The following is a 14,246-nucleotide window of genomic DNA, read 5'->3' as shown; positions in this document are numbered from 1 at the left end:
AAGCTTTACCGCTAGGAGAATTTTCATATAACAACAGTTTCCAAGTGACTATTGGTATGGATCCTTTTGATGCTCTGTACGGCAGACGATGTCGATCACCTCTTTGTTGGGATGAATTTGGTGAGAAGCAGTTGACTGGACCTGAGATTGTTCAGGAAATGCATGATGAAGTCAAGTTGATTCGTCAGAGAATGAAAGCTGCCCAAGATCGACAAGCTAGTAATGCTAACAGACGGCGCCGACCTCTAGAATTTCAAGTTGGAGATTTTGTGTTGCTGAGAATCTCTTCGTTTAGAGGTGTTATTCGTTTTGGCATGAGAGGTAAGTTTTCACCTCGTTTCGTTTGTCCCTACGAGATTGTTGAGCGTATTGAGACTTGCGCTTATCGTTTGGATTTGCCCCAGTCCTTGTCTTGCATCCACGATGTTTTCCATGTTTCTATGTTGCGTAAGTATGAGCCCGATCAGTCTGATGTGATTCAGCATGATGAGGTTGAAATCGACCCTTCTCTATCGTTTACTGAGTATCCTATTTGTATCTTGGATCGTAAAGATAAAGTTTTACGCAATAAAGTTATACCACTTGTACGTGTTCAGTGGTCGATGCATGTTGTAGAAGAATCAACGTGGGAAACAGAAGAGAAGATGAGAACATCTTATCCATATCTGTTTGATTCTTAGTAATGTATTGTTGGTTTCGTATCATCTGTGAGATGTATGCATATAAACAGAAATTTCGAGGACGAAATTTGTTTTAAGGGGTGGAGAAGTGTAGGCCCTGTAATTAATTATCCGGTAATTTTGCATAATTAGAATAATTAATGAGTTGAAAATTAAAATAATTATTTATGCCAAATAAATTCAAGATGTGTGTTAAAAATATGTATTTTAGAATATCGGAGAATTTAACGATATAAAATACATGTAGAGTTTAAATAACACATGAGAGAAAAATAAATACAGACCGGGATAAATGGGCTTGGGTTACTATTTTTGGTGATAAATTATTATTATTAAATGCATACAATACACACATACCTCATTCAAAAGAGAAAAAAACGAGAGAAGAAGGAAAAGAAAAGAAAGAAGGAAACCCCAATTGAGGAGCAGCTGCGGTAAAGTCGCGATATCTCCTCCGTCCCAACTCAAACTCAGAAATCATTGAAGGGTTGTCTTCCTAACATCCTAAGCTTCGATTCAAACTATAAATTGCAAATTTTGAGCAAGTATATGAGTAGATCGAAGATGCTGTTCCGATGCTCTGTTTCTGCGTGAATTCTTCTAGTTTTTGGGTGAGAGTTTTTGTGTTGCTGCGATTTTTGTAATTTGAATTTGTAGAAATGATCTAAACGAACTTTGTAGTGCTTTATGTTTGCTGTTTATAGCCACTAGAGTAATGAGTTTTGATTAGAAACGGATTTGTTATGATTTTTCTACCAAAATGTGCCAGAATCGAATTCTGAAATTGTGCTATGTAAAACACCTCCTGTATTTCGGGATTATGGCATATATGCACTCGGATTCTGAACTTATGATTCAGATGAAAGTTGTAGAGCTAAGTCTTGTCTTCAAAATGATATAATAATCGTTAAATTCCAATAAGCATTGTGCAAGTTATGATGGTTTTTCATAAACTACTCAGTATGAGATTTCTGTCCGAAAATTTGTTGAGTGGCAGGGTGATCTAAATAATTCAGGGATTAATCTACTGAGATATGGAAGATGGTTTCTTCTAAAAAAAGTTAGATATTCAATTTATCTTTCATTTCCAATCGACAGATATTGATTTGAATTAATAATGAACGAGATACGAATTTTATGCTCTTTTGTGCCAAATCGGACATCGATATGTAATGTAGTTATCATGATCGTCTTATTGTTGTTTTGTTTAGGCCGAGAGTCTTGAAGCGAAGTTGTTATTGGATTTTCAAGTTGGTGTAGGTATGTTACAGCTCGGTAACATAGGACGGTAAAACATAAATTATGTTTAATTGTCATTCTGTGTTGCACTGATAGTGTTTATGATTTGTTGACTGTTGTAAGTTGTTAAATGCCTTCGTTGTCATATATGTTTAGTATTGTGACATATTATTGGAAATTAGCATAGGACATACTGTTATGATATTCATGTTGAGCCCTATCGTTCTTGTTAGCCCGTTGTTGATATCTATTGTCATCTGGCACTGTTGTTTATCTCGGGATCATAATGTGGCTGATAGACCTATACAAATGAGACCGTAGATGTGATTGAAAAATTCCGTGGTTAGTGCAGCATTTTGATGTGAGCGCTGGGATTGTGTCATCTAGTTCCTTCTGTTGTGCCATCCTGTTATACTATATCAGCTGTATGGAGGCCAAGTCAGGGGTGTTATTTAGCACAGTTTGGCATACCTCGCATACTTGGCAAGGGCGGTTTAGCTGCGTGACGATGTAGCTCCCTTGTGTTGTTGCTCGAGCATTATTCCAGTTGTTATCGTACTATTTGTTGGCTACCGTTATCCTATTATTTTTTAGCCTTTCATGCATTGAATATTACATTTTATTATATGATTATACATGATTTATTACTATTGTTGTTATTTTGAACTGTTTTATACCAGAATCCTAACCTCAGTTGTTTTCAGGGGGCAGCTGTGGTTGCTATTGGGCACCATGGTAGATCTCCCGAGTCGTTTTGCGACATCAAGCCGAGGTTCCGCCAGTGGAGCTCGGGATTGAGGTTGGATTGCTTGGTTCTGTTCAGTAGAGTCTCCCAGTTAGTTTATATGTATTTCTTGGGTTTATGTTAGTCTTGTATTGTAGTTTATTTGCCGGGGAGATGTCCCGTGTATCTGTAGTTGTACTTGGTTGTTTTTGTGATGTTCTGAGCCAACTCTGTGGTTCTTTTGATCTGGTGAGTATTTGGTAAGTTTTAATTTCTGTTTAGTCATGGCCAGTGCGGCTATAGTTTGTTGACTTCACTTTTTGTTTTTATGACTCTAGTTGGACTATATTTTGATATAAACTACTGTTTGAGTTTTCGGGATGTCCTACTTACGGGGAGGTCATGTCGAAATTATTTCTAGGCCCTGAGGTCTGTTTTAAAGTATTTTAAATCTTTTTCCGATGCAGCTTTAAATCAAACCATTATTGTTTGATCATTAATTGTCATTAGAGTAAATGGACCCCACATCGAGGCAGGCTATACACTCCCAAGGGCCTTTATTTTCCGCATTAGCTTGATAGTTAAGATTTTAAAGATTTTGATTAGAGATTTTTATGCTTTATATTGAATTTCAATTTTGGATTAATTTTAAATGTTGACGTATGATTTTGGCGGTTGATGATTTATGGAATTTGTATGCATTTACGATTTTTGAAAAGTTGTGTGGTTTTTAATTAAAGGTTTTGAATTTTATAAAGAAGCAAAAAAATTAGTAGTATTTAAAGTCAAAAAGTTATGAAGTAGAGAGCGTTTCACTGCCAATCCTAGAAGTTCGAGAAGTTACGCCTCAACTCTGTGATTTTTAGTGCTTTGAGTGTAGAACCCGTAAATCAGTAGACGTATAAGCCATGCATAATTCTAGATTTTTAAATTTAATTGACTTCATTGCATGATTATTTTAAATGCATTTGTTTGAAGTTAATTATTTCATTATTTCAGTTCACTAGATTGATTTTTAGCATTTCAGTATTTTCAGTGAGGCCGGACCGGAGTTGGAGTTTTGAGATAGAATTTAAGATTTGAGAAATATTTCCAGAAGTTAATTTAGCTAGTAACTAAGTTCATTTAAGTTAGAAAGGAAGGTTTGAAGATTTAATTTAATTATTTGAGGTGATTAAGAAATGAACTCATTTAAGTTATTAAATTAAGGGGTTAGCTCACTAAATTATTTAAAGGATTAGTAAGGCTTTCAAGGATTATTAGTTGACTAGATAATCAACATTTCCCTTTATTTTATCATGCATTTTTCGGCCACCCTTAGTGCTAGAAGATTCATTTTCCAACTCACCAACTTTGACCAATTCTTTGCATGTAATTAGTAGGATAATTCTAGGATTTTTGGGAGCACAATTTAATTAAATAAATGGACATATCCTAGTCTAGAATCAAGCTAAATTTCGGCCACCACCTCCTAGAAGCATCCACCAACTCATTTGATATCAATTCAAAATTCAAATTCAAAAGGGGAGTGGACTTGGTCTTGATATGATCCTATTTTTGTGCACCCTTCTCCTCACCTTCATAACCATCACTCCCCCCTCCACTTCCACCGAAAATAAGACCCCTTTTCAGTAGAAAAAACGTGGATAGCAGCTAGGGAGAAAGGGAGAAAAATCGAGAGCCAAGAAAGGTAGAGAAGCAAGCCACTCCGTCTCCTCCGCGCCGTCTCGTCTCTTCTTTTCGTTTTCTTTCGAAACGAAACCAGGCATGTCTAGATTTCTTTCAAACCTCAATCAAGTCATATTATCATTTATTTTTCAGTACATGATCATGTTTTAGCAAGCAAAAAACCGAGATACATGTCAAAATATTTTTGGAACACACATGCAGAATTTCGGCCCTTTCATGACAAGCTTCACGTTTTTCTGAGTTTTGTGGTTTCAGGTGATTGGTTCGATTCCAGGCTCCCAAGGCAGCTTGTATACATGTAGTAGGATGCATTAGGACCATGTTGGTCCATTCAAACCAGCCCCATGCTTGCTGGAAATTCAGAATGACAGCAAGTCCCCATAGGTGCAGAAATGTTGTTCGAAAATTCAGTTTCTTGTCATGGAGGAAGGATCTGATCTTGGCTGCCCCAAGGGCCTATAGCCATGGTTGGATCACTTCCCTAGCATGTCTAAGATGTGACTAAGTTGCCCTTTTGGTGGCTTGGTCCATGGCTCATCGGTTTTTAAATAATCAACAAGAACAGCCCCTTTCCCCATTCGGCCCTTCCATTTTTCAGCATATGGTTCGTTTCTTTTGTGGCTTGGTGTGGATCTTGGTTGGCCTATGGCCCTTAGCCACGGTTCATATCATGCTCCTAGATGTCTAGATCATGCCATGGTCAATCAAATGGCCACTGGAACGACGCAAGACATCGATCATAGCATAAACACTACACACGCATGCACGTTGCTCTCGGTTGGACCCTTCGATTAAGATTTGGTGTGATGCGGATTGTGGCTGGCCTAGGGCCCTTAGCCATGGTTCAAATCATTCTTTGGGATGTTGGTAAGAGTCTCTGGTCGGTGGTTCACGCCCCTAATGGCCGATAGTCTCGAAACCAATGCAAGTCTTGTAGTGCGCAGCTGCTGTATTTTTTTTGACAGCAAGTATGCTGCTGTTCAGAAGCGTCGTTTGAGTTCTTGGTTGGCTTTTAGCCCATGGCCTTGGACTGGACAGTGCCTCATTGAGTTGGGAAGGTCATGTTTTCGACCGTTCGTCATTTGGATCATTTTTGAGGTCGTACGAGAATTTACGGTGCAATGTGCCAAATTGACTCTCGAAAGAGCGTTTCGTGTTTTGGCCTCCATTCCACCTAGATTTCGACCCTACCATTTTAGGAACATTATTTTATGATTTTTCAGCGTATTTTAATCATGACTATACGTCGGTTCAGTATCGGTTCAGGTTGTCTCGGAGTCATGATTAAATGCGAAGTCATTAGGCGTCATAGTCGCATCTTTTGAACGTAAATTGCATAGTTGGTCATGTTTAAGCTATTGCATATTTTTCATGGCACAGTTAGGTTGCAGCGAGCCTGGGAATGATCCAATCCAATCCAGTTGGTAAAATTACAGGAATTTTCATTATGCCAGTTAATTATTTTACGTGCATTAAATAGAAAATGATTATTTTTGAGATTTATACGATATGGCTTGTGGTTAATTCACTATGTGGGAGTGTTATTTTATACGGTCGCCAGTGACCGATCAGTTCAGTATGGTACCACCCGGTCGCCAGTGACCAGCCAGCTCAGTTCAGTTTCAGCCTCCCCGGTAGCCAGTTACCGATCAGTTCAGCTTAGTGCAGTGGCCACAGGCGTAAAACATAATCTCAACAGAAAATTTTACCAGATATTTCAGTACAGGCTCCAAGGAGCAAATATTTTTACAGTGACTTCCAGTTCAGTTATGCACGTATTATAATTGCTCAGTACAGATTATTTTCAGTATGCCTCAGGACAGGATATTTTATCTCATGCATATTTTAAATTCAGATTTTTACTCGTTACCTGCGATTTATGCATGCTGAGTCTTTAGGCTCACTAGACTTGATTGTTGTAGGTACTGATGAGGCCAGGGCCGAGGCCGGGGACCAGTGAGCCAGCTTGGGTCGGCAGTAGTGGCACCCGAGGACCTCAGTGCAGCAGTTGTTATGTTTTTCCGCAAACAATTTTATCAGTTGTTGGATATTTTTAAATTGTGATTTTTGGCAAACTTTATTTTCTTCCGCTGCAATTATTTTGAAATATTGAACTTGTTTCACCAGTGATTTTATGAGCGAGGCCATTAAGTTCTTTTTTAAAAAAAAAAAAAAAAAAATTTTTAATTTTCCGCAAATTTTCAAGCAAGTAGTTCGAGGGCCTTCACAGTTGGTATCAGAGCGGTGGTTCTATATAGGGTTTCACTACTACTGACCGCGAGAAGCTCACGAAGCCACGCCTTTGGTCTGTAAGTTTTTTTTCAGTTCAGCATTTTGTTCAGCATTTCAGTTATAGCATGAATTATTTTGTCAGCATGCTTCCAGATTTTCAGTATTTCAGAGTTCATTTAAAATAAATTATGGAATTATGCATGTTAGTTACGTATGGGTTATGTTGGAACAGTATGCCCCCTAGACGCATTTTAGAGCGCAACAGAGAGGTGGAGCCTCGCCGAGAGGACAGAGAGGAGCATAGACCGGAGGGAGACCTACCACCTCCTCCACCGCCCCCACCGGACATGAGTGCCCAGATGTTAGCTGGGATGGCACAGTTCTTCGCACAGTTTGCGGGGGGCAATGCCGCAGCCGTAGCCGCAGCCGCAGCCAGGCCGACAGGGCCCGAGGCAGTGTATGAGCGATTCATGAAGATGCGCCCGAAGGAATTCTCTGGGGCATCTGACCCCATGGTTGCCGAGGGATGGATCAAATCCCTCGAGGTGATCTTCGATTTTATGGAGCTGGGGGATGCAGACCGAGTCCGATGTGCCACCTACTTGTTCACTGGAGACGCCCGCTTGTGGTGGGAAGGAGCTTCGGTAGCCCTGACATTGGCTACACTTTCTTGGACCCGCTTTACGGAGGTTTTCTACTCCAAGTATTTTGCTGAGGAGGTTCGCACCAGGCTGACCACCGAGTTCATGAGCCTGAGACAGGGGGATATGTCGGTTACGGAGTTTATCCGTAAGTTCGAGAGGGGCTGTCACTTTGTGCCCCTGATAGCGAATGATGCCAAAGCCAAGCTGATGCACTTCCTGGTGGGTTTACGGCCGATCTTGCGCCGGGATGTTAGGATATCTGACCCTGCTACTTATGAGGTTGCCGTCTCCAAGGCCTTAGCCGCAGAGCAGGATCTGCGGGATATCGAGAGGGATCGCCAGGGCAAGCGCCCAGTCCAGGCACCGCACCGCCCTCCTCCTCTTCAGCATCAGCAGCAGAATAAGAGGCCTTTTCATGGACCGCCCAGGAATAGAGGCCAGCAGCAGCAGCAGCAGCAGCAGCGGGGACGCCCAGCCCTGAGGACTCAGGAGCACCCAGTCTGTCCCAGGTGCCCACGTTGCCATCCTGGAGCATGTATGGCTGGGTCAGGAAAGTGTTTTAAGTGTGGCAGTCCAGACCACATGTTGCTGCAGTGTCCTCAGAGGAATCTGCCTACCCAAGGCAGAGTTTTTGCTCTCCATGCCGCGGAAGCCAACCCGGAGACTATGTTGTTGACAGGTACCTTTAAACTTTAAGTTATTATTTGAATTTCCGCGTTTTGGGAATCGGGATTTAGATTTTGAACTTAGAACTGTTATAGGATTGCATGCTCTACTCAGATTTATTTCGGGGAAATTAAGCTAGAGGAACCTAGACCTTTGCGTGTCTATAAGTTTAGATCTTGTAGTGGGATTCAACTTAGAGCTCCGCTCTTTCAGAAAGAATTTTTATATCTGGTTCCGCTACCAAGGCCTTGATAGATTCAGGGGCCACTCACTCATTTATTTCGGAGGTCTTTGCAAACTTTCTCAAGATCCAGACCATTGGGCTAGATACAGCCTTTTCAGTAGTGTTGCCGTCAGGCGAGGAGATGGCAGCCACCAATGTTATCCGAGATATAGACCTTGAGCTGCACGGTAATCTTGTTTATGCGGATCTGATTGTGCTACCGATGCCGGAATTTGACATCATCCTAGGGATGGACTGGCTATTGAGGAACAGAGTGTTGATAGACTTCCAGCGGAGATCTGTTCTTGTCCGACCGCCTGGAATGGAGCAGTTCTTATTTGAGCCGGACAGGTACTTTCCTTTACCGCGCATTATTCCTTATGTTCAGGCTAGGAAGCTCATGCATAGAGGGTGTCGGGCATTTCTAGCAACCTTTTTATCTGTCCTCGAGGAACCCAGCCAGTCAGCCTCAGATGTTCTGATTGTTAGAGATTTCTTAGACGTTTTTCCCGAAGACGTCTCTGGTATGCCACCAGAGAGAGAGGTGGAGTTTTCCGTTGAGCTTATGCCAGGTACGGCTCCGATATCCAAAGCACCGTACCGTCTAGCACCGACAGAGATGGCAGAGCTTAAGAAGCAGATCCAGGAACTTCTCGACAAGGAGTTCATTCGCCCGAGCTTTTCTCCATGGGGCGCGCCAGTCTTATTCGTTAAAAAGAAGGATGGCTCGATGAGGCTTTGCATTGACTACCGGGAGTTGAACAGGGTTACAGTGAAGAATAAATACCCACTGCCGAGGATTGAGGATCTGTTTGACCAGTTGCAGGGAGCTTCGATTTTCTCCAAGATAGATCTGCGTTCCGGTTATCACCAGTTGAGGGTGAGAGATGCTGATGTCTCGAAGACAGCTTTCAGGACTCGTTATGGCCACTACGAGTTCCTAGTGATGCCGTTCGGTCTGACGAATGCGCTAGCGATCTTCATGGATCTCATGAATCGCGTATTTCAGCCGTACCTCGACCAGTTTGTGATAGTGTTCATAGATGACATTCTCGTCTACTCCAAGAGTCGGGAGGAGCACAGCAGGCATCTGACCACAGTGTTGCAGACATTGCAGAAACATAAACTATTCGCAAAGTTCAGTAAGTGCGAATTCTGGTTAGAGAAGGTGGCGTTCTTGGGCCACATTGTTTCTAGCAGTGGCATTGAGGTAGACCCGGCGAAAGTTGCAGCAGTCAGAGATTGGGTTGTGCCTCAGAATGCATCCGAGATCCGCAGTTTCCTTGGGCTAGCAGGATATTACAGAAAATTCATCCAAGGATTCTCCTCTATCGCCGTTCCACTCACAGCACTGACAAAGAAAAATGTGAAGTTTGTGTGGAGCGAGGAGTGTCAGAAGAGCTTCGATACTTTGAAGCAAGCTCTTATCTCAGCACCCGTTTTGGCTGTACCGTCAGGATCTGGTGAGTTTGTCCTTTATACCGATGCTTCGAAGCTTGGTTTAGGTGCAGTTTTGATGCAGAATGGGAGAGTGATAGCGTATGCTTCTCGACAGCTGAAAATTCACGAGAAGAACTACCCCACCCATGATCTGGAGTTAGCGGCCGTAGTTTTGCTTTGAAGATTTGGAGGCACTATCTGTATGAGGAGAAGTGTCAGATCTTTACCGACCATAAGAGCCTCAAGTATTTCTTTACGCAGAAGGAGCTGAACATGCGTCAGAGACGTTGGTTGGAGCTTGTGAAAGACTACGATTGTGACATTAGCTACCACCCGGGTAAAGCTAATGTAGTTGCGGATGCTTTGAGCAGGAAAGTCGCAGTGATGGCTCATTTGACGATGCAGAAACCTCTTCAGATCGAGATGCAGAGGTTTGATCTTGAGACTTACCCTCGAGGTAGAGTTCCTCGTTTATCTACCTTGACTATCCAGTCCTCTCTTATTGACCGTATTCGCAGCGGTCAGGCAGCAGATGAGCAGTTGGCACAGTGGAAGAAGAGAGATGAAGCTAAGGGCAGTGTTTTGTATTCAGTCAGCGACGGTATTGTGAGATACCGAGATAGGATATGGGTTCCTAGCAGTGATTCCATCCGAGCAGACATCTTATCAGAGGCCCATACGTCCCCGTACTCTATTCACCCTGGGAGTACGAAGATGTACAAAGATCTGCAGCTATTGTATTGGTGGCCAGGGATGAAGAAGGACATCAGGCGTTTTGTATCCGAGTGCCTGACTTGCCAGTTAGTGAAGGCCGAGCATCAGAGACCAGCAGGTTTGCTCAAGCCTCTTCCTATTCCCGAGTGGAAGTGGGAGAACATTACCATGGACTTTGTGACCGGATTGCCGAGGTCAGCCAGAGGATCGAATGCTATCTGGGTGATTGTAGATCGTCTTACCAAATCAGCGCACTTCTTGCCTATTAAGACGACTTTCACCATGGTTCAGTATGCAGAGCTGTATATCCGAGAGATAGTCCGACTCCACGGTATTCCAGTTTCTATCGTATCCGACAGAGATCCCAGATTCACTTCCTCGTTTTGGAAGAGTTTGCATTCGACTTTGGGTATGAAGTTGCTGTTTAGCACAGCTTTCCATCCGCAGACAGATGGACAGTCGGAGCGAGTTATTCAGATCTTAGAGGATCTTCTCCGTGCTTGCGTCATTGATTTCTCTGGGAGTTGGGAGTCGAACTTACCATTGGTAGAGTTCACCTATAACAACAGTTTCCAGTCGTCCATAGGTATGGCTCCGTATGAAGCGCTGTATGGTCGCAAGTGTAGATCTCCTGTTCATTGGGATGAAGTAGGAGAGAGAGCAGAGTTGGGTCCAGAGATTGTTCAGCAGGCAGCAGATGTAGTAGTCAAGATCCGTGATAGGATGAGGACTGCTCAGAGCCGACAGAAGAGTTATGCCGATCAGCGGAGGAGAGAGTTAGAGTTTGCAGTGGGCGATCATGTCTTCGTGAAAGTGGCACCTATGAAGGGTGTCATGAGATTTGGCAAGAAAGGGAAGCTCAGTCCGAGATTCATTGGACCGTTTGAGATCCTCGACAGAGTTGGGACGCTAGCGTATCGTGTGGCTCTTCCGCCAAATCTGGCCGGAGTACACAATGTCTTTCACGTCTCCATGCTGAGGAAGTATATGGCAAATCCTTCGCATGTGCTGAACTTCGAGCCGTTGCAGCTTACTCCGAACTTATCTTATGAGGAGAGACCCGTGCAAATCCTAGACAGACAGGAGAAGAAACTTCGGAACAAGTTGGTTAAGCGAGTCAAAGTCAAATGGCTCAACCATTCAGAGGAGGAAGCTACGTGGGAGTCTGAGTCGGAGATGAGGAGTCGATACCCTGAGTTTTTCGGTGAGTTCTAATTTCGAGGACGAAATTTATTTAAGGGGGGAAGGATTGTAGAACCCGTAAATCAGTAGACGTATAAGCCATGCATAATTCTAGATTTTTAAATTTAATTGACTTCATTGCATGATTATTTTAAATGCATTTGTTTGAAGTTAATTATTTCATTATTTCAGTTCAGTAGATTGATTTTTAGCATTTCAGTATTTTCAGTGAGGCCGGACCGGAGTTGGAGTTTTGAGATAGAATTTAAGATTTGAGAAATATTTCCAGAAGTTAATTTAGCTAGTAACTAAGTTCATTTAAGTTAGAAAGGAAGGTTTGAAGATTTAATTTAATTATTTGAGGTGATTAAGAAATGAACTCATTTAAGTTATTAAATTAAGGGGTTAGCTCACTAAATTATTTAAAGGATTAGTAAGGCTTTCAAGGATTATTAGTTGACTAGATAATCAACATTTCTCTTTATTTTATCATGCATTTTTCGGCCACCCTTAGTGCTAGAAGATTCATTTTCCAACTCACCAACTTTGACCAATTCTTTGCATGTAATTAGTAGGATAATTCTAGGATTTTTGGGAGCACAATTTAATTAAATAAATGGACATATCCTAGTCTAGAATCAAGCTAAATTTCGGCCACCACCTCCTAGAAGCATCCACCAACTCATTTGATATCAATTCAAAATTCAAATTCAAAAGGGGAGTGGACTTGGTCTTGATATGATCCTATTTTTGTGCACCCTTCTCCTCACCTTCATAACCATCACTCCCCCCTCCACTTCCACCGAAAATAAGACCCCTTTTCAGTAGAAAAAACGTGGATAGCAGCTAGGGAGAAAGGGAGAAAAATCGAGAGCCAAGAAAGGTAGAGAAGCAAGCCACTCCGTCTCCTCCGCGCCGTCTCCTCTCTTCTTTTCGTTTTCTTTCGAAACGAAACCAGGCATGTCTAGATTTCTTTCAAACCTCAATCAAGTCATATTATCATTTATTTTTCAGTACATGATCATGTTTTAGCAAGCAAAAAACCGAGATACATGTCAAAATATTTTTGGAACACACATGCAGAATTTCGGCCCTTTCATGACAAGCTTCACGTTTTTCTGAGTTTTGTGGTTTCAGGTGATTGGTTCGATTCCAGGCTCCCAAGGCAGCTTGTATACATGTAGTAGGATGCATTAGGACCATGTTGGTCCATTCAAACCAGCCCCATGCTTGCTGGAAATTCAGAATGACAGCAAGTCCCCATAGGTGCAGAAATGTTGTTCGAAAATTCAGTTTCTTGTCATGGAGGAAGGATCTGATCTTGGCTGCCCCAAGGGCCTATAGCCATGGTTGGATCACTTCCCTAGCATGTCTAAGACGTGACTAAGTTGCCCTTTTGGTGGCTTGGTCCATGGCTCATCGGTTTTTAAATAATCAACAAGAACAGCCCCTTTCCCCATTCGGCCCTTCCATTTTTCAGCATATGGTTCGTTTCTTTTGTGGCTTGGTGTGGATCTTGGTTGGCCTATGGCCCTTAGCCACGGTTCATATCATGCTCCTAGATGTCTAGATCGTGCCATGGTCAATCAAATGGCCACTGGAACGACGCAAGACATCGATCATAGCATAAACACTACACACGCATGCACGTTGCTCTCGGTTGGACCCTTCGGTTAAGATTTGGTGTGATGCGGATTGTGGCTGGCCTAGGGCCCTTAGCCATGGTTCAAATCATTCCTTTGGATGTTGGTAAGAGTCTCTGGTCGGTGGTTCACGCCCCTAATGGCCGATAGTCTCGAAACCAATGCAAGTCTTGTAGTGCGCAGCTGCTGTATTTTTTTTGACAGCAAGTATGCTGCTGTTCAGAAGCGTCGTTTGAGTTCTTGGTTGGCTTTTAGCCCATGGCCTTGGACTGGACAGTGCCTCATTGAGTTGGGAAGGTCATGTTTTCGACCGTTCGTCATTTGGATCATTTTTGAGGTCGTACGAGAATTTACGGTGCAATGTGCCAAATTGACTCTCGAAAGAGCGTTTCGTGTTTTGGCCTCCATTCCACCTAGATTTCGACTCTACCATTTTAGGAACATTATTTTATGATTTTTCAGCGTATTTTAATCATGACTATACGTCGGTTCAGTATCGGTTCAGGTTGGCTCGGAGTCATGATTAAATGCGAAGTCATTAGGCGTCATAGTCGCATCTTTTGAACGTAAATTGCATAGTTGGTCATGTTTAAGCTATTGCATATTTTTCATGGCACAGTTAGGTTGCAGCGAGCCTGGGAACGATCCAATCCAATCCAGTTGGTAAAATTACAGGAATTTTCATTATGCCAGTTAATTATTTTACGTGCATTAAATAGAAAATGATTATTTTTGAGATTTATGCGATATGGCTTGTGGTTCATTCACTATGTGGGAGTGTTATTTTATACGGTCGCCAGTGACCGATCAGTTCAGTATGGTACCACCCGGTCGCCAGTGACCGGCCAGCTCAGTTCAGTTTCAGCCTCCCCGGTAGCCAGTTACCGATCAGTTCAGCTTAGTGCAGTGGCCACAGGCGTAAAACATAATCTCAACAGAAAATTTTACCAGATATTTCAGTACAGGCTCCAAGGAGCAAATATTTTTACAGTGACTTCCAGTTCAGTTATGCACGTATTATAATTGCTCAGTACAGATTATTTTCAGTATGCCTCAGGACAGGATATTTTATCTCATGCATATTTTAAATTCAGATTTTTACTCGTTACCTGCGATTTATGCATGCTGAGTCTTTAGGCTCACTAGACTTGATTGTTGTAGGTACTGATG

Source organism: Primulina tabacum, chromosome 16 (genome assembly GCF_025594145.1).
Source record: "Primulina tabacum isolate GXHZ01 chromosome 16, ASM2559414v2, whole genome shotgun sequence".
NCBI classification, from domain to species: domain Eukaryota; kingdom Viridiplantae; phylum Streptophyta; class Magnoliopsida; order Lamiales; family Gesneriaceae; genus Primulina; species Primulina tabacum.
The sequence above is the reverse complement of the archived record's forward strand: the minus strand, read 5'-3'. Positions refer to the sequence as shown.